The sequence below is a fragment of the Notamacropus eugenii genome, chromosome 1, assembly GCF_028372415.1.
Source record: "Notamacropus eugenii isolate mMacEug1 chromosome 1, mMacEug1.pri_v2, whole genome shotgun sequence".
Lineage (NCBI taxonomy): Eukaryota > Metazoa > Chordata > Mammalia > Diprotodontia > Macropodidae > Notamacropus > Notamacropus eugenii.
Window position 1 is genome coordinate 196,949,247 of NC_092872.1, and position 18,679 is coordinate 196,967,925.

The 18,679-nt window shown below is 40.4% G+C and overlaps 1 long non-coding RNA gene across 3 annotated transcripts in view; it reads right to left on the reverse strand.

The window, feature by feature from the left end:
* The window catches only part of LOC140513768 (uncharacterized), a 195,396-nt gene that overhangs the window by 42,319 nt on the left and 134,398 nt on the right, over positions 1-18,679 (reverse strand). For all 3 annotated transcript variants that reach the window (XR_011970326.1, XR_011970324.1, XR_011970330.1), the window contains 3 exons: positions 11,341-11,426; positions 2,434-2,653; positions 981-1,097 (listed from right to left, as the gene is read on the reverse strand). This is a non-coding gene — a long non-coding RNA (uncharacterized lncRNA). The remainder of the gene's footprint in view (positions 1-980; positions 1,098-2,433; positions 2,654-11,340; positions 11,427-18,679) is intronic.

An 18,679-nucleotide genomic window follows, 5' to 3' on the forward strand; every position in this document is an offset into this window, starting at 1 on the left:
GTCAAATTCTATGAGTCCATATGAAGTGGATTTTAGAGCACAAAAACTCTAACAGATTTGATTATCCACATTATTCTACTCAATCATCTAATTGCCAGATGCTTGCTTCCCTTTGACCTACTTAGATAGCACCTCCCAAGGCACCTGGATCCCCTGTAAAACAACAGCAGAAGCTACTGCAGAGAAATAGTAGGTAATATGGAAGACAGGTTCCATAGGGAGGGAGCAATTACTTTTATCTTTTAATGAGACAGTCTCCTGGTCACAAATTATAACCCCTGTTTATGACATAAGCTCAATTTGGGTAAATGACTAGCATTTGCCAGGGATGCTGCTCATTCATCTGATTTCACCATCATCTCAAGGGAAACACTTAGAACCCTACCAAGGGCATTGTATAACTGCTCTAATTATTAACAGAGGCTGCTAGGGTTCAGAGTCAAGTACATGCAATAGGTGGAGTGAGGAAGGAGAGCTATAGTTATACAACTTAACACATTGAGAACAATACATAAAACTATATTTAACAGTTAAACATCAGCATGTAATGTCTCCTTTTACTTCCCATCCAGATGACTTCCACAGCTTCCTAATGACTGTCTGCCAGAAGCCTCTCCTTTCAGTCCATCCTGCACATACTAGTGTTCTATAATTCAGAGTATTCATAGCTTATTTGTATAGGATTATTTTCATGTTGTCTTCCCTTTTATTAGACTGTGATCTTCTTGACGGCAGGGGCTGTCTTTATATCTCCAATTCTTAGCACAATGCTTGGCACATAATTAGCACTTGATGAATGTTTACTGACTGAAACTTTCAAATAGGTCTCTCTTACTCATAATTTCTCTCTTAGCTACAATACTTCCCTATTGCCTTCTATATCAAATCTCACCTTTTCATCCAGGCTTTCAAGTGCATCCATAATCTGCCACCCTTCCTTACCTGGTCAATCTCATTTTCCATTAGTTTTCAAAATTTACCTTCCCAGAAATAGCCTCATTCCTGGAGTCTCCACCTCCAACCAGTGAATGGTGTCCCATTTATCACCTCTCAATCAAATGTGGGCTTCATTCTGGTAGCATGTTTGTAGTACTTTCCTGCACATAAAAAATTCCTATTTATGGCTCTGTTGACCTCCCTGCCTTCCTTTATGAGCCAGCTAAAATCCCATCTTCTACAGGAAGCCATCCCCAATCTCGCTTAACTCCAGTGCCTTAGTTCTATTAATTATTTCTTTGTCCTGTAAATAGTTTGCTTTGTATATATTTGCTTTCATGTTAGATCCTAATTTCATTAAGGTCAGGGACTGTCTTTTGCCTCTTTTTGTATCCCTAGAGTTTAGTACTCTAGGCATATAGTAGGGGCTTAATAAATGTTGATTTTTTTTTTGATGGATTGATTGCTGAGACTTATGTCTCTTTGCATTGACCACAGTGCCTCCCTGCTAGAGGGCCTGGCCCATACAAGCTGCTTAATACATACCTGTTGATTGGTTGAACTCAATATGTAAAGCCCAAGAAGAGGAAGCAATACAAGTGAATTGAAAGAGTTCTGGGCTTGAATCTCAGTTCTCTCCCCCAGTTATGTGATGTCAGGTAAATTTATGTAGCTTCTCTAAGTCTCTGTTTACTCATTTATAAAATGGAAATAATAAGATTTGAACTACTGATCTCCTGGGGCTGTTGCAAGAATCAAAAGAAAAAAGTATGTAAATCATAAAGCCTTATAGAAATGCAAGTTACTGTTATTATGATGATGTAAAGCAATACATGATGGCACTCCTAATGGTAAGAGCCAACATTTTTCTAGCACTTTACTCAATAATGGCAACTTAAGCCATCTGCCTCTTATGAGGCCATTCAAGGTGTGCACAGTATTTTAGATACGTCACCCTTTGATTGTCATGATTGTAGCTATTTTTGGACATTTACTCAAACAAGGTGCATACACTGGATTGGAAGGGGAGACACCAGAGGTGGATGGATCAGTTTGTTGAATTGCTCTGTTCTCTGCTCCTTTATATTACCTAGCTTGCCTTTCTTCCATGTTGTTTAATGTGAAATTGTCTTGAATCAGTGTATTATTGTGGGGCAGAAGTGATAAGAACAGGCAAAGGAGGTTCAAAATACCAGGTTGGTGGGGAGAGGCATTAAATCTCATGAGTGGTGAGGTTCTGGCCATCTGTTTCTTGCCCACTGTGATCAGAAAACCAATGTGAAATACGATGACATTTTGGGCTCCTTCCTGCATCTCCTAGAGGATTTTATTCCAGTGGTTGAATATATTTCTATTGAATTTCCTAAAAAGCCATGTGGCCATGCTAGGGGAAGGATGTTGTGTCAATGCTGATGGAATGATTGAAACTATAGGCAGTGACTGGTCAGCAAGGGCGGTTGATGTTCATTTGGAACAACAAGCTTAAGCTTGCCCTACCTTGAAATGGAGTTTTCATGTCTGAAAAGATGTCGAGGTAGAGAGATTCACTCTTTTATGAGATGTCAGCTGACTATTCTTTCATGGAGTTATTTTAGTTTAGAATAATTCATAATGGCAGGGCTCACTACTGTAATAAGTTTCTGTTTCCATTATAAATCCAATTTTGGTGGGTGATGATGTTTGCCATTCCATCTTCTGTGTAGGTGAATATTTTTTCCTTCAAAAAAAAATAAAAAGATAGGTAAGTTTTTTTTGGTTTCTATTTTAAAGAACACAACATTGAAAAGAATAGACTGTATGGGTTAGTTTCAAATGATCAATAGAAATCTGAGCAACAGTAAATTTGCCAAGTACTTCTTTCCTTTCTAATGTTGGTTTAGGGTGATAGAACAATTCCCCATTCATGGCTTTCAGAAGCTCAGGTGCTAACAGTTAATGTTTCTACACCCTTCTTTAAACCCCAGGCCTAAGATTGCTCTTCTCTCTTAGAGACAGAGTTGCAGGACTACAATGACATTTGAACACATTTCCTCTGCCAGTCAAATTGGCTTGCTAGCTTTTCCCTTTATAAAGTGGGGTGCTGGTGTTTGATAACTGATTTTCTGAAGGGGAAAAAATCCTTCTTGCCATACTTTTAAGGTTAATCTATACCATTAACATTTTCTTCATCCCTTTCTTAAGTTTAGACAATGGGGGCAGCTTGGTGGTGGGTGCAATGGATAGAGAATCGGTGCAGGAATCAGGAGGACCTGAGTTCAAATCTCATCTCAGACACTCACTAGCTGTGTGACCTTGGGTAAGTCACTTAACCCCAATTGCCTCATTCTGGGTCATCTCTAGTCATCCTGATGAATATCTGTTCACCAGATTCAGATGGCTCTGGAGGAGAAATGAGGTTGGTGACCTGCACAGTCCTCCCTCACTCAAAACAAAGTCAAGTGCAAGTCATGTCATCATTTCTCTGATGGCATGGTCTTCTTCGGCAACAAAAGATGAACACACATAAGTCTAGACAATGAACAAAACAATATATCAAGCTGTGATGATTAGGATTTGCTGATTTCCAAAGTATAAATGTTCACACTGAAAATTTAACAATCAACTCTGACTCCAGCACTGCCTGTAATATCCTACCTCCTACTTTCTACCTCATAACTTTGCATGAGTGTTCCCATAGGTCTGGGATACATTCTCATCTCACCTCTAGCATATGTAGCATTCCTAGCTTCCTTCCAAGTACATTCTAGTAAAAAAGAAACTGGACAGCCTTTCTGGGCAATCAAACTGACTTTTATTAAGAGAAAAAAAGTTGGGGTCTACAGTCTACCCAGTATGGTCTGAGACCCTGAGATATGAAATTCACAATTATTTATCAGTCTCTTGATTCATGTATGGTACAAGCAGGTTAGTTATGGTGTAAATGGTCAATGCCCTTTTACTCAAGCAGTCTCTCAGCTCAAGCAGAGCCTTTTTACATCATAAGCTTAAGGCAGCTCATTACAGTTTACTATAAAGATGATTAATATAGTCAGAAAATTTATAACGATTATAGTTACACTCCTTAGGTCAACTAATGTAGGAATTTCCTTGGGACTACATCAGGTTTGGTTACACAGGTTTTTCTGGGCCTATATTCTTACTATAAACCACAGTTATTTCTTATTCTATCAAGATAATGACATCTGATAAATGATTATAAAGCAAAGTACTCAAGGCATTGATTATTGATCTTTCCCATTTCAATTCACAAGGCCTTCTCTCATTTTCTCCAGACCTTGGTACAATTTCCTTCATGAAACTGTATGCATTTACTTCTCTGTATATATGTTGTGTCTTCCAGTAGAAGATAAACTCCCTTTTGTTGTCGTTATTGTTAGTTAACAAACATTTAAGTGCTTCCTGTATGCTGGGCAGAGCACTAAGTGTTGTAGATATAAGGAAAAGCAAAGGTAATCCCAGGTCTCAAGAATCTCACATTCTAATGGAGGAGATACGTCAATAACGAGGTACGTGCAAGATATAGAAACAGTAGATGGAGGGTAATCTGAAAGTGGAAGACACTAGATGCTTGGAAGCTCTGAGAAACCTCTGTAGATGAGTCTTGAATGAAGCCAGAGGCAGAGGTGAGGAGGGAGAATATTCTAGACTTGGAGGACAACCAGTGAAAGGTACAGAAACAGAGGAGGGTGTGTTGGGTACAAGGAATGGCAAGTACTCCAGTACAGCTGGACTGCAGAGTTCATTGGGGCAGAATAAAGTATAAGAAGGTTGGAAAAGTAGGAAGGGACTTTTAAATACCAAACAGAGAACTATCTATTTGATACTGGAAATAGTATGAATAGTTTATGGAATGAGAGAGTAATGTGGCCCAGAGCCAGCATAATACCTTGTACATAATAAACACTTAATCAATGTTCATTGAATTCAGCTAGGCCTGTCAAAATTTCAGCTATGCCTTTGCAAAATAATAAAATAATTCATATAAAGGTGCTCAAAAATGAGTTAATATGGCATGTCACTGCTTGAGTATTCACTACTCATAAAACTTCCTTTCATTAGGTGGTAGGGAGTCAATGGCCCCATTGCCAAGGCCAAGGCCTAAGGATGGGTCTGTACTCCTCCTGTTTTCCTCAGGGATTGTCAGGTCATTCTGGAATGAGGGAGAGTGCCAGGAAGGCCAGAGCCACAGACATATCCACTATTGAATGTTGAGAATGATAGTGCCTAGGAAGAGTTGTACAAAGAATAGATGCCATCAATATCAAAGGCGGGCTGAACAGTCAAAAAAGGCAGCCAGGGACATAATTAAGAATGAGATGAAGAATGAAGATGTCTGTAAACCATGATCATATCCTAGGAATGAAAGCCAACTATCATGAAACTCCAGAGGGCTGAGGAAAGCAAGGACAAGTTGTATCCCAGTGGAAGCCGATCTCACCCATGCTGGCTATTAGGCTAGCAATGGATGATGTGAATAGAAGGGAATTCTGATCTGTGAGTCCCGAAGGAAAGGTCCAGAGAAGGAAGAAAAACCAAGGGTGAGCTGGTCAATATTCAACAAGGGCCAGATACACTTTTAAGTTTAATTTTTATATTAACCTTTTCTCAAATCTAGATAATCAACAAAACAACAAACCAAACCCTGATTTGCAGCATGTTATTTCCTAGAAGTAAATGCTCACACTGAACCTTTAACAACCAACTCTCCTTGGGTAGTTTGAGTTGGCTCCCATATACCTTTGAGAAAAACTTACACAAACTAGACTGGGTGGGACTGAAATGTCTTCTAAGAGGGATAGCCTGGGATAATGGGAATACTGATGGGCTTGGAATCTGGAGACCTGGGTTTGAATTCTAATTCTAACACTTTTCAGCTAAATGACCGGAGACAACCTAACCATTCTGGGTTACATTTTCTTCTTCTGGGGAAAATGGAAATAATAAGTCCTGCACCAGACCCTTTATAGGGATGTGGAGATATCACTTTGTAAGCCCGAAGGTGCTATGTGAGACAATATGGCACAGTGGATAGAGAGTCAGCCTTGGAGACAGGAAACTCTGGGCTTATGTACCGTCTCTGTCACATCCTGGTTTTGTGACTCTGGGCAAGTCACTTAACCTCTCAATGTTCTAGGCAACTCTTTAAGACTGCAAGTTGCCAGGTAGCTAGATTGCACAGTGGATAGAGCACTGGCCCTGGAGTCAGGAGGACCTGAGTTTAAATCTGGCCACAGACACTTACTTATCTGTGTGACCCTGGGCAAGTCATTTAATCTCTCAGCCCAGCAGGCTACGCTTTAAGACTGTAAGTTGAATTGGTGGGGGGAGTTTTCTATACCGAGTGAAATCACAGTTCCCGTTCTTATCTCTAAGGTACTATAAACATGTGAATTACCATTATTCTAAATACTAAAATGCAAGGGACTGAGAAGAATGGTAAAACCTGTTCAGATGAAGAGGTCAGTACCAGATCAGGTGCCAAGATATATGGAGTATGGGGGAAGGAAAGAAGAAAAAAGAAAATAAGCATTTCTTAAGCACCTTCTATAGACCAGGCTCTGCTAAATTCTTTACAATTATTTTTTCATTTGATCCTCACCATAAGACTGGGAAGTAGGTGCTATTATTATCCTCATTTTACAGACAAGGAGACTGAGGCAGACAAAGGATAAGTGACTTGTCCAGGGTCATACAGTTACTAAGTGTCTGAGGCTGGATTTGAACTCAGATCTTTTTGATTCTAGGTCAAGTGCTCTATCCAGTGTTCCACCTAGCTATCTCTACCCACTACCTGATTCAACTTTTTCTGGCAAAACAATGTATCTCTGGTAGCTGCTGACATTACTTTCCCTTAGATGCTGACAGCTTTACACTGCCATGTTCCCTCCTAAACCAATCCTGACCATCAGGCTGTGGGTATGAATGCAGCTCATCATACATTAGTCTATGCCAGCTATGCTTTGTCATACCTCTTTTTAAAATTTAATTATTTTATTTTTTCTCAATAACATGTAAACAAAAATTTTAACATTCTTTAAAAAAATTTTGAGTTCCAAATTCTCTCTCCTCCCCTCCCTTCCCCCTACTCCTTGAGAAGGCGGGCAATTTGATAAAGATTATACATGTGGAGCAGTGCAAAACATTTCCACGTTAGTTATGTTGCAAAAACACAGACAAAAGAAACCTGAGGATAATTAAGAAAGTTTAAAGAATGCCTGTTTTGATCTGCATTCAGAGTCTGAGCAGCTCCTTCTCTGGAGGTGGGTAGCATTTTTCATTATAAATCCCTCAGAATTTTCTTGGATCATTGTGTTGCTGAGAATAACTAAATCATTCGCAGCAGATCATTGTGTGATATTGCTTTTATTATATTCTGCTCTGTTCCTTGCCATGCCTCTTAAGTGGACCATTTTACCCTTATTCAGGAACAGATGATAGGCAGCAATGCCCTAACCTAAAGTAATACATTTTGAATGGTGGCATTCTTGGCCCCACTCCTAGCAGTGAAGGACCGTTTGGAGTCAGAACACCTTCCCAGGGTCCCTCAGCTCACATTGTAGGTTGCCTGATCCATCAGTAATACTTGCTCAGAAACTTTGTAAATCCTGAAGTTCTTCTGTCTCCAGTCACTGGCTGGGTGGGGTGAACTCCCTGATCCACAGCCAAACCATAGGTAAAGTTTCAGCAGAAGTTAATTTGATCTGGCACAGGGAATGGCTATGCACAGATGCCAAGAGCAAACAGAAGTATGATTGTAAATGAGCAGTTCGGTAAGAGGTTGTAGCTGCCAAATCCCAGAATCATAGAATCTTAGTGATAGAAAAGGACTTTGAATCATCTGGTCCAACCCCCTCATTTTATGGAGGAAGGAAGTGTGGCTTAGCAACATCAAATAGCTTACCTAAGTCTACACGGCAAGTTAGTGGCAGCAGCCGGCCAGACTAGGCCCCAAATCCCCTAGGTCCTAGTCCGATTTCTTTCCACTGGGTCCTGTTGCCTTACATAGCATCAACTTCCTCCATCCACACACCAACCTTTTCTCCAAAACTTAGCCACACCCTAGCTTGGCTAAAAGAAAGTCTATCAGATATGCCATCTCTGCAACTTGCCAGGGAATAAAAGAGGGGCAGATACAGAGGCAGTGTTAAAGGAATCTGACTTACAATTAGAAGATCCACGTGCAACGTCCCGTTTTGATGCTAGCTTTGTGACACTGGTTAAGTCCCCTAATCTGTCTGGGTCTTATAGCCTAGGGGATAATATTTGTCCTACCTCCTAACATACAGGGTGGAGGAAAGTGCCTTGAAAAGCAGAATATGATATTTAGCATATAAGGTTTCTGGTCAACAAATTAAATGTAAAACGAATTATGTGTAGCCTGGACCCTCCTTGACAGTAAGTCCCTGAAATTTGTACCCAGATTAAAGACTCATGTGGCTAAGTATCTATACAGAACAATGATTTACAAACCTTTGCCTAGTGCTTTTTTTTGACCCAATAAAGTGAAAAACATTTTTTCAAAACAAAGGCATTTATTGAAGCAGGATAGCAAAGCACATTGGGTAGCAAGGTGGCACAGTAGACAGTGCACCCAGCTTAGATTCACCTTCATGAGTTCAAATCTGACTTCAGACACTTGCTAGTTGTGTGACGCTCAGCAGGTCGCTTAATCCTACTTGCCTCAGTGTTCTCATCTATAAAATGAGCTGGAGGAAGAAATGACAAGCAGCTCCAGTATCTGCCAAGAAAACCGCTGAATGGGGCGGTGAAGAGTCAGATACAACCGAAATGACTGAGCAACAGTAAAAGGTAAATGACAGGGAAAATCTCTTCAGTGTCTATAGAGGCACATTCTCCTACATCACTGGTGCAGGAGGGAGCACACTTAGCCTGGATAAATCAGGTTCCTGGGCCGTGCATCCTAGCTGGGACACCTCGCTTCTTCTGAAGCTGTAACTTGCGCTTCTCCGCTGAGCTGCTGATGTCATGTGCTAGTCAGCCTGGTCCCTGCAATCTGTGATTTACTAATGTCATCAACCAGACTATCCTTGCTCTGCCAGCAAGTGGTTTCCCATTGAGTTGCCACTGTGATCTTCCGGGTTCTTGACTGAATTCAATGCAGTCTTTTTTCACCTCTTGAGGAATATTGCCACTGGTCACAGAGCTTTTTAGCCTCTTTTTTACACATAACCCAACCAGTGAGAGTCTCCCATGGTCAGATTTGTTGCTTGAATTCCCTTTAGGGAATCCTAATATCTGAATTGGCATCTGTAAATCACTTTCAGCTCCCATCATGCCTGTCTACTAGTCTAGACTCAAATGCATTATCCTGGAACATCACTTAGGAAGACTAGAGAGGGCATGACGGGGCTGGTAACCTCTGTCATGTGTTGTTCCAAGCACAATGTTTTGTACATGTTGTTCAGTCATTTCAGTAGTGTTTAACTCTTTGTGACCCCATTTCTTGGCAAAGATATCGGAGGGGTTTGCCATTTCCCTCACCAGTTCATTTTACATAGGAAGAATTGAGGCAAACAAGGTTAAGTGCCTTGCCCAGGGTCACATAGCTAATAAGTGTCTGAGGCCAGATGTCAGCTGATAAAGATGTCATCCTGACTGCAGGTCCCACACTTTATCTACTGAGCCGCTTAGCTATCCTTTTGCATTTAATAAATGCCTTTTCATTCATTCATTCATACATTCTCAGTCACATCTAAATTACTGTTCTCCCCAAAAGTGTAGTATTATCCCTATTTTACAAATAAATAGACTAAAGTCAAAAGAGACTTGCCAGAGGTCACACAGCCTGAACTTGAAGGTACTGCCTCTCCTCTTCAGCACAAATCATACTGGAATTTCCCTATACTATCACTGGCATGGAGAAGGGGGGAAATTCACATAATCTGACAGAACACTGCAGTTGCTAGGTGGTAAACTTCATTTTAAAATTAAATGTGTATTTTTTCCAATCAATGAAAATCCCTCCTCCCACTTTCCCCTGACCCTATTGGGAAAGAAGGAAAACCCAAACCCCAGTCACTAACATGTCAAACAAAACAGATTCCTTCATTGGCCATGTACAAAAAAATGAGTATTAGTCTGTATACTTTGTAAAGACTGTAATAGCACCATATTCATCTCTGTGTCCCTCACACCAAATGAGCACTCAGTAAGCATTCATTGTAGCCATAACTAGCATCTCAGATAGGGGTTCCTTCCTAGGCAGGATGGCTACCGACATCCTTGAATTTGGTTCCACAGTCTTCTACACAATGTTTTGCTGGGCAGTGCAACCACTGTCTCTCAGCCTCTCCTTTCCCACCCAGATTTTCAAAGCCTTCGTACCCTTCTTGTGGGAAAGACCTTCTCAAGTCAGGTCAAATCAGCAAGCATTTATTGCTCGTTCAGTGTAAGGCATTGTGCTAAGCTCCGTGGAGTCAAAGAAATGCAAAAACAATTCCTACCCAAGGCGGACAAGCTAACTGGAGAAGATGTCCTGCAAACAAGTACATTCAAACCCAAAATATGCAGGATAAATCGTACACAATCTCAGAAAGAACGCACTAACATTAAAGAGGACTGGGGAAGGCTTCTTACAGAAGGTAGAATTTTAACTGAGACATGAAGGAAGCCAACTGAACCATTCTGAGACCAACCTTGCCCATAGTCTGCCTGTGTCTGTTTAGTGACATTCTCCCATTCCAATCTCCACCATCCAGCCTGGACTTCTTGCTACGGGACTCATTTCACTTATTTATCTTTACAATTCCCATTTTGTTTCTCGATAAATGTCCTTCTCTCACACCTAATCATGGTGGACAGGCTACCATGGAATCTCAGGGTTGGGAGAAACCTGAGGGACCACCTAATTCAACTCATACATGAAAATGAATTCCCAGATAACAGATGCTACAAGCAGTCATCCACCCTTCACTTGAAGACTTCCAGTGATGGAGAGTTTACCCAAGGCAGCCCACTCCAATTTGGAATTCTCTCTACTAGTTAGAAAGTTCTTCCTTGGTTCAAAACTAATCTGTCTCTCTGCAGTTTCTTAATTGTTCCTAGTTTGACTTTCTAGCACCAAGCAGCATAAGTCTCATTACTCTTTCAAATGATTCCCACTTCAAATAAGGGAACACAGTCCTGTCACTTTCTCTCTCAGCCTCAGTTTATATATCTACAAAACAAGACAATGCAGTATAATATCAATTCATTTAACAAATATTAAATGCCTACTATGCAGAAATGTTTAACAACTGGCTCTCTGAAAAAATGCATATAGGACAAGTTTCATCTTAATTATTAACATTTTTCTGTCACATTCTTAAGTTTAAACAATAAACAAAACAAGAAGTGAAACCTTGATTTGAAGCATTTGTCCATTTACAGGGTGTAAATACTCACATTGAAGATTTAATAATCAGCTCTCGCCCTGTTGGTGTTGGCTCCAGCACACTCTTGCAACCATGCGCAAAACAATGTGACATTTTCTGTGGATATAAAAACAAAACAGAAAAGTCAATAATGGTAGCTTGGTGGTGCAGGAGACAGAGCTCTGGTCCTGGAGTCAGAAAGACCCAAATTCAAATGTGACCTCAGGTCAGATCAAAGAAATTAAATGACTTATCCAAGATCAGGAAATGAGATAATAGTGAAACCAAGATGGAAAGCCAGATCTCTTGACTTCCAGTAAGTCAACAAGCATTTACAAATTGCTGCTATGTGCCAGATGCCATGCTAAGGGCTGTGGATATAAAGAAAGACAAAAACAGTCCCTTCCCTCAAGGAGCTGACATTCTAATAGGGGAGACAACAGTAGTGAAGTACATAAAAGATATACACCGAGCAGATGGAAGGCAATCTCAGAGGCGAAGGCACGAAGAGCTGAGGAAACCAGAAAAGGCTTTCTGCAGAAGTTAGGATGTGAATGGAGTCTTGAAGGGAGCTGAGGAAATGAGGAGGTGCAGGTGGGGGAAAGGGCAGAGCACTGCGGGCATGGGGGAGAGAGCTGGATCATAGTAGCGGGAAGTAAAGTATAAGAAGACTGGAAAGGTAGGAAGGGGACAGGTTAGAAAAAGCTTTAAGTGGCAAGGAGAGGGCTTTATATTTGATTCTAGAGATAATGAGGAGCCACTGGAAATTAATGAGTGGGGGGGGAATGGAAAGAAGGGGATGCTATAGTCAAACCAATGCCTTAGAAAAATGATGTTGGCAGCTGGTTAGACTGGAGAGGAGAGAGACCAATAAAGCAGTGAAGTAGGGTGGTAGTTGGGTGAAGGGAGGACTTGATCAGTGCAGAAACATTTTTCTTGCTATTCACCATCCCAAGGGAGCCCTGTGTAGGAACAGACACATTCAGATAACATCACAGAAAAGAGTATTCACCTCTTATTATCCCCATCCCTTTACTAAAATGACCAGCAGGAGAAATGTAAACAAATGTGAAAAATTTAAACTAAAGATTCCAAGCTAACATTTTTTCTTAAAAAAGATGCCTTTTGTTTTTACATTTAGTCATTTAAAGATACGCCTCTTCCTTGCCCCAAATGAGTCCTCCATTATAAAATCGACAATAATAACAAAATAAAACAAAAATGAAAAACACTTTAAGACATAGTGACTTCATCTGACTATATATAGACCATTTTGTACCTGTTGACCTCCACCTCTCTATTGAAAGGAGAGAAGTTCCAAAGAAACATTTTTTGAAGATTCTTTAACTCCTCTGAGTTCCGATGAACTCATCAAAAGTATAATATATTTGCCATGTGTTATATGAGGAGACAGAGGAAGAAGAGAAAGGGAAGAAAACTGGCTTCTACTCTTTTCCTTAGATTTTGCAGTGCCAGAAAGTATGTTCTTAATATTTTTTTTTATTATTATTATATTTATCCCTTCCGTATAGTGGTTTACAGTTTACAAAGCACTTTCTCCAAAACAATTCTGTGACTTAAGTAGTAGTGCAAATATTATCTCTATTTTGCAGAGTAGGAAACTGAGTCTGAGAGAGGTTAAGTGACTTACCTGTGGTCAAATGGCTATCAAGATCTAAGGCTAGTAAGATTCAGGTCCTTTGACCACAAATCCAGCACTTATCCCAATGTCCTATGATGCCTTTCAAAATACTGCCCCAGAATTACTGAGAAATGGTAAGTAACGCCAGTGTTTCATATGAAAGAAAAAAAGGAGAAAGAGGCTTCTTTAAGAGGGCAGCAAATGCTCTGTAAGTGTGGACAGAATGTCCTTTTGGGAGGCCACTTCACATTCATCAAATCATCAGATGACACAAACTGGGATGGATATCTAAGTCAGAATCCAAAAAGATTTCAACAAGCCTTAGAAGGATGGACTGAAACTAATAAGAAGGAATTTAATAAGGATAAGTTTATGTGAAGTCCTACATTGGCCTTCAAGAAACTGTCTGCAACAAATACAACTCTTCATGACTGGATTTGTGGTTTTTCTTGGCAAAGATATTGGAATGTTTTACTATTCCCTTCTCCAGCTCATTTTATAGATGAGTAAACTGAAGCAAAGAGAGTTAAGTGACTTGCCCAAGGTCAGCTAGCAAGTTTTTGAGGTTGTATTTGAACTCAGGTCTCCCTAACTTCATTAGGTTGTAACCTCCTTGAGGGTAGGGATTGTTTTTGTTTTTTTTTATTAATTTATATCACCATTGCTTAGCATGGTACCACAAAAAAGGTGCTTAATAAATGTTTATTGGGTTGGATTATTGAAGCTTAGGCCCAGCTTTTATCTACTGTGCCATCTAACTAAACAAAAATTCATGTGAAAAAGACATGGTGATTCTTAAGGATGTCAGTCTCACCCTAAGTCAATAACACGATGACCGGCCAAAGAAAGGTAGGTGGTATTAAGTTGCATTAATAGAGGCCTGGTGTCCAGCACAAGGGAGATCAGTATTGTGCTGGACTCTGGACTGGTTATGCTTCATCTGGCATGCCATACTGTAGGAAGGATATTGACAGCCTGGAGAAGGGGGATCAAGATGCTGAGAAGACTCAAAAGCTTGCCCTATTAGGGCTGGTTAGAAGAATAGGAAAAGCACTGGCACTGGAATTAGAAGGCCTAGGTTCAAATTCTGTCTAGGGCACTTGAATGAAAAGCATCATTTTAAATGCTTACATTATGGCCAGGTACTGTGCCAAGCTCTGGGGATACAAATACTTTAAAAAGAGACAGTCCTTGCTTTAAGAAAGTTTACCTTTTAAAAAAAAACTGGACGGTTTTTTATTGTCAGTGGAGCACAGTAGTGGGAGGTAATTTAGATGATTCCAATTTTATTGGCAACATCCAAAGCATCATAGTCTGGATCAAGTCAGACACAGGCCTTGTTCTTTCCATCAGGCCATACCAGTGTGTTGACCTTGGTCACACTGATGCCAGCTTCTTTGCCACCTGCTTGATCTGATACTTGTTGGCTTTGATGACTACAGTGAAGATGAGGGTGTTGTATGTCTTCTTCATAGCAGACTCAATGGTCAGGGGAACCTAATGACGGCATAATGAGCAAGCTTGTTTCTCTGAGGGGCACTTTTCTAAGGGAATTTGAGCTGCCTTAAAGTCTTAATGTCTTGTATCATCCAAAGGTGGGGCATGTCTAGATCTTCTTTTTGTGGCTATAAGACACCCTTGAAGGCCACCTTCTTGGCCTTCAAGGCCTTGGACTTGGCTTCTGTGTTGAGGAGAGACAACTGCTTTCTTCAAGAGGGCTTACATTTTAATAGAGAAGACACATAGAGGGGAACAATGACCAGGGAGGTCTGTTTGTTCTGGGGGAGTGGGGGAGGTATGTGGCAAGTAGATGGTTATGAGATGCAATGTTATGAAGGGACTGCTTTTGCCTTTGCATTAGATTGTGAGCTCCTTGAGAAAAGGGACTGTCTTTTGCTTCTTACTATCTCCCCAGTACTTAGTACAGAGCCTGGCAGATGGTAGGCACTTAAAATGTTTATTGATTGATAGTAAAATAATCTAATTGGATGACTAGACAGACTGTGAAATGGAAGCATTGGTCTTTTGTTTATGGCCAGACTATCCACAGAGTGGGTTAGTTTGCGCACAGTCAGTTACTACTCAATTGAGTTGGGTAGGCCAAAGATGGGGAGAGCTAGGCGATGCAGTGGATAGAATGTCATGCCTGGAATCAGGAAAATCTGAATTCCAATCTGGCCTCGGACACTTACTAGTTGTAAGTCATTTAAGTCATTTAGACCATGTTCACCTCAGTTTTCTCATCTTTAAAATGAGCTGGAGAAGGAAATGGCACCCTATTCCAATATCTTTACCAACAAAACCCCAACTGAGGTCACAAAGAGTAGGACATGACTGAACAATGACAACATCTCAGTGTACAATATAGATCAGGTATATGGCTGCTACCTCTTTCTTCTGCACAAAAGACATGCTTACATAAGAGACTCCTAAGCAAGCATTAATAAAGATGTAAACAAGAAGTGGTAAGAACATAACTACTATTACACTTTCCCGGGAGGTTGTTAATAAACCATCAAAACATGAACCATTTGGTGGAGTGGCTGAATCGCTATTTCTCCTTTCCCTCTACCATCACAGGGTAGGGACAGAAGGAACACCCAGGGTTGATTGCACCATCCCAAAGTGACAAACTCTTAGTTAGCCTCAATTCCTTAGAATGGACAGGTGTACAAACTCATTACTTGGTGAGATATGCTCTGCTCAGAGCAGACCACAGGGGCCTACTGTTTTTCCCAATTACAGGACCTTTGGAGGAAGGCAGCATGGATACTGTATAGAGAGTTGCAGTCCAAGATAGGAAGACCTGGATTCCAATTCCGCCTCTGACACATACTAGTTGTGAGACCTTAGGCAAGTACCTTAACCTCTCAGAGCTCTAGGCAACTCGCTAAGTTGCAGAGAAGGCACCAAACTGTATTTTTAGAGGGAGTTTTCTTGCTTGGGAACTCCCTATATCAAAGGAATCAAAGTTCCTATCCCCACAGAAGCATGATTGATGAATTAATCAAGTAGTATTTGAGCATAAGCTATGTCAGGATTTCTCAGCCTCGAATACTATACCACTAGTGGTGTGAGAAACTTGACAAGAAGATATGCAGAATGCTTGGCAAATAAGTTAAATAAAAGATTCTATTCAAATTTGTCACTCTATTTTATTTCTTATGCACATATGCATGTTAAACTCAAGAATTTATTTCATTTCACATTGAGAAGGGGGTATTAGAAGGATTGCTGAAAGTCTGGTAAGGTTGGGAACCCTTGGGGTATGTGCAGGATACTAAGTTGTGTCTAAGTTGTGGGGAAGAAGAAGAGTTGCAATGAATTTATAATCTAGTTGGGAAGAGAAGTTCACGAAAATGAAAAACGTACAGCAATAATACAAGAAATGATATATACTTAATAGCTAAATTGTATGGATCAGACTCTAAGGGTTGCATGAATTTAAAGAAGTTAGAGATCTATGAAGGCTGGAGTGGTAGGGAAAGTTTCATGGAAGAAACAGAAGTTTAGCTATGTTTGGAAGGATATGTGGAGCAGAAAATAAATGAAAATTACAAGAATAAGACTATGCCCCGTAAAGCCATTTTCTATCATTACATCTTTGGCTCAATGCTTCTGGCTGCTCATCTCTGCTGATGGTAACAAGAGTTTGACATTTGCTTTTTGATTATATGTCATCCAAGTGGCAGTAATGAGGAGGATGGTAACTAGTAGTATTGTTGGTTGGTTGTTGTCTTTCATTCTTGAAGAGGACCAAAATGACATCACTATGTTAGAGCCAAATCAAAGTTTGTCCAGCTGAGGCTGATCACACCAGTATGAACTTGGAATGCTCTACCACAGGTCGGTTACAAATAGTCCTTGTATTTGAAGGAAATTCTCTAAATTTGTGCATCTCACATTTCTTTTGAGCTATTTCAATCCTGCTTTGCTCATACGGCATAGCACCTTCTCTGATGAGGGCATGTTGTGCCAGATGGTCCTGTACTGGTGTTTCCCATGTCATGCAGTCAATTCCAAAGTTCTTAAGAGACACCTTGAGAGCCTCCTTGTATTGTTTTATCTGACCACCATGTGAGCACTTGCCTTTTGTGAGTTTTCTGGGAAATAGTTTTTTAGGCTAAAAGACTAAAAAAAATAGTATTGCACTCCTTTGCTTGGAGTACAACAAAAGAAGGAATATAGCTGACTTCAACTCCTTGCTGTTGCAATTACTCTCATTCTACCACTAGATGGAGGAAAATCAAAGATTAGCAATAGCCTATATCCAGTAGGGAAGGTATTACTCAATCAAGTAATCTAGCATTATCAAGCATCTCCTATATGCCAAGTACCATGCTAGAGCTAGGGATGCAAAGGAATGGTGGGGTGAGGCTTGCCTGAGGGCTCTAGTTATTGAGTGGGGTTGGGGACAGAGGAATGTTTATTAAATAAATGAACAAATGGATCCATGGACATCATGTAAACAGATAATTTAGAGAGCCAATGATGAGGCAGTAAAGAAGAGCAGAAGCTGATGACAAACCAGCCTAGAGTTTGAACATGACTGCCAGGACGGGGTGGAGGTGAGACAAGATATCGAAACAGATTCTGGGAGACACTGGATACCAACAGAGTAGATCAAGAAGAAAGGAGGCTGGTAAAAATGAATGATGTAGATTGAATCTTAATGGGGATTTGGCACTTGCCAACCAGCTGCCTCTTGTCTCTTAGAAAAATTGGATTGCAATGACTTCAGAATCAGGCAATCACAACACTTGCGGGGGGACACAGCCTGGGGGTGATTTCTTTTTGTAGCCCTGGCTCCTCTTCAACATCCACAGTACTTTGCCAGGGTTCTACCGCAGTGGACACTGCATGCTGCTTATTACCTGGAAATTGGATCTTTTTTCTTATTTTTTTTTTTTTTGTCTTTGGGGTAGAGAGGAAGTTGCTGGCGAGGTGGATGTTTCATAGGGCTTAGTTCTGTACATTTGGTGAAGACAAGGAGGGGTCTGGAGAATGACTTTAACTTACATAGGACTGGAAACTCTTGGTGTTCATTTGGAACATGAATTGCCCACTCTATCAGATTGTTTCCTTGCACAACCCACTAGTGGTTGGAATTGGGTACATGTAAGAAGGCTGTTTATGTAAAAGCATCTGAAAGCAAAGCCATTTTAAAAAACATGCTTTTAATGGTTCATTTTTCCATGAAGTAACTTCTAGCTCTTTTTGAATTTATGATTAGGTTATTGTTTTTGTACTGGGAAAATGGAAATACTCTTTTATTGTCAGGAACACACCACGCTGTGCTGCTTTCTTCTACTGAATTAGCATTTGGGTCAGATTTCCTGGGGAGGAAGCAGGGGTGGTGTATTCTGGCTGGAATGAGTGAGAAAAAAGATTCTAATTTGCTTTTCTATCAAAATCCAACTCAGAATCATAAATTCATAGAATGCCTAGGTTTTCTGGATTCTGTCTCCATGCTTTTCTCACTGTACCTACCTATTAGGCTAGTTTGTATACACATTTATTTATTTTCTACAGATCTTTACCAACTGTCCCCAAACAAGGCAAGACTCTAGTATGATGTAAAAGAAAAAGATCCTAGATTAGTACTCAGAAGACTTGAGTACTAGTCCTAGCCTAACCACTTACTATCATGAGACCTTCACCAAGCCCCTTTACCTCTATGTGCCACAATATCTTACTCTGAAATAGGAGAAGGTTGGATTGAATAATT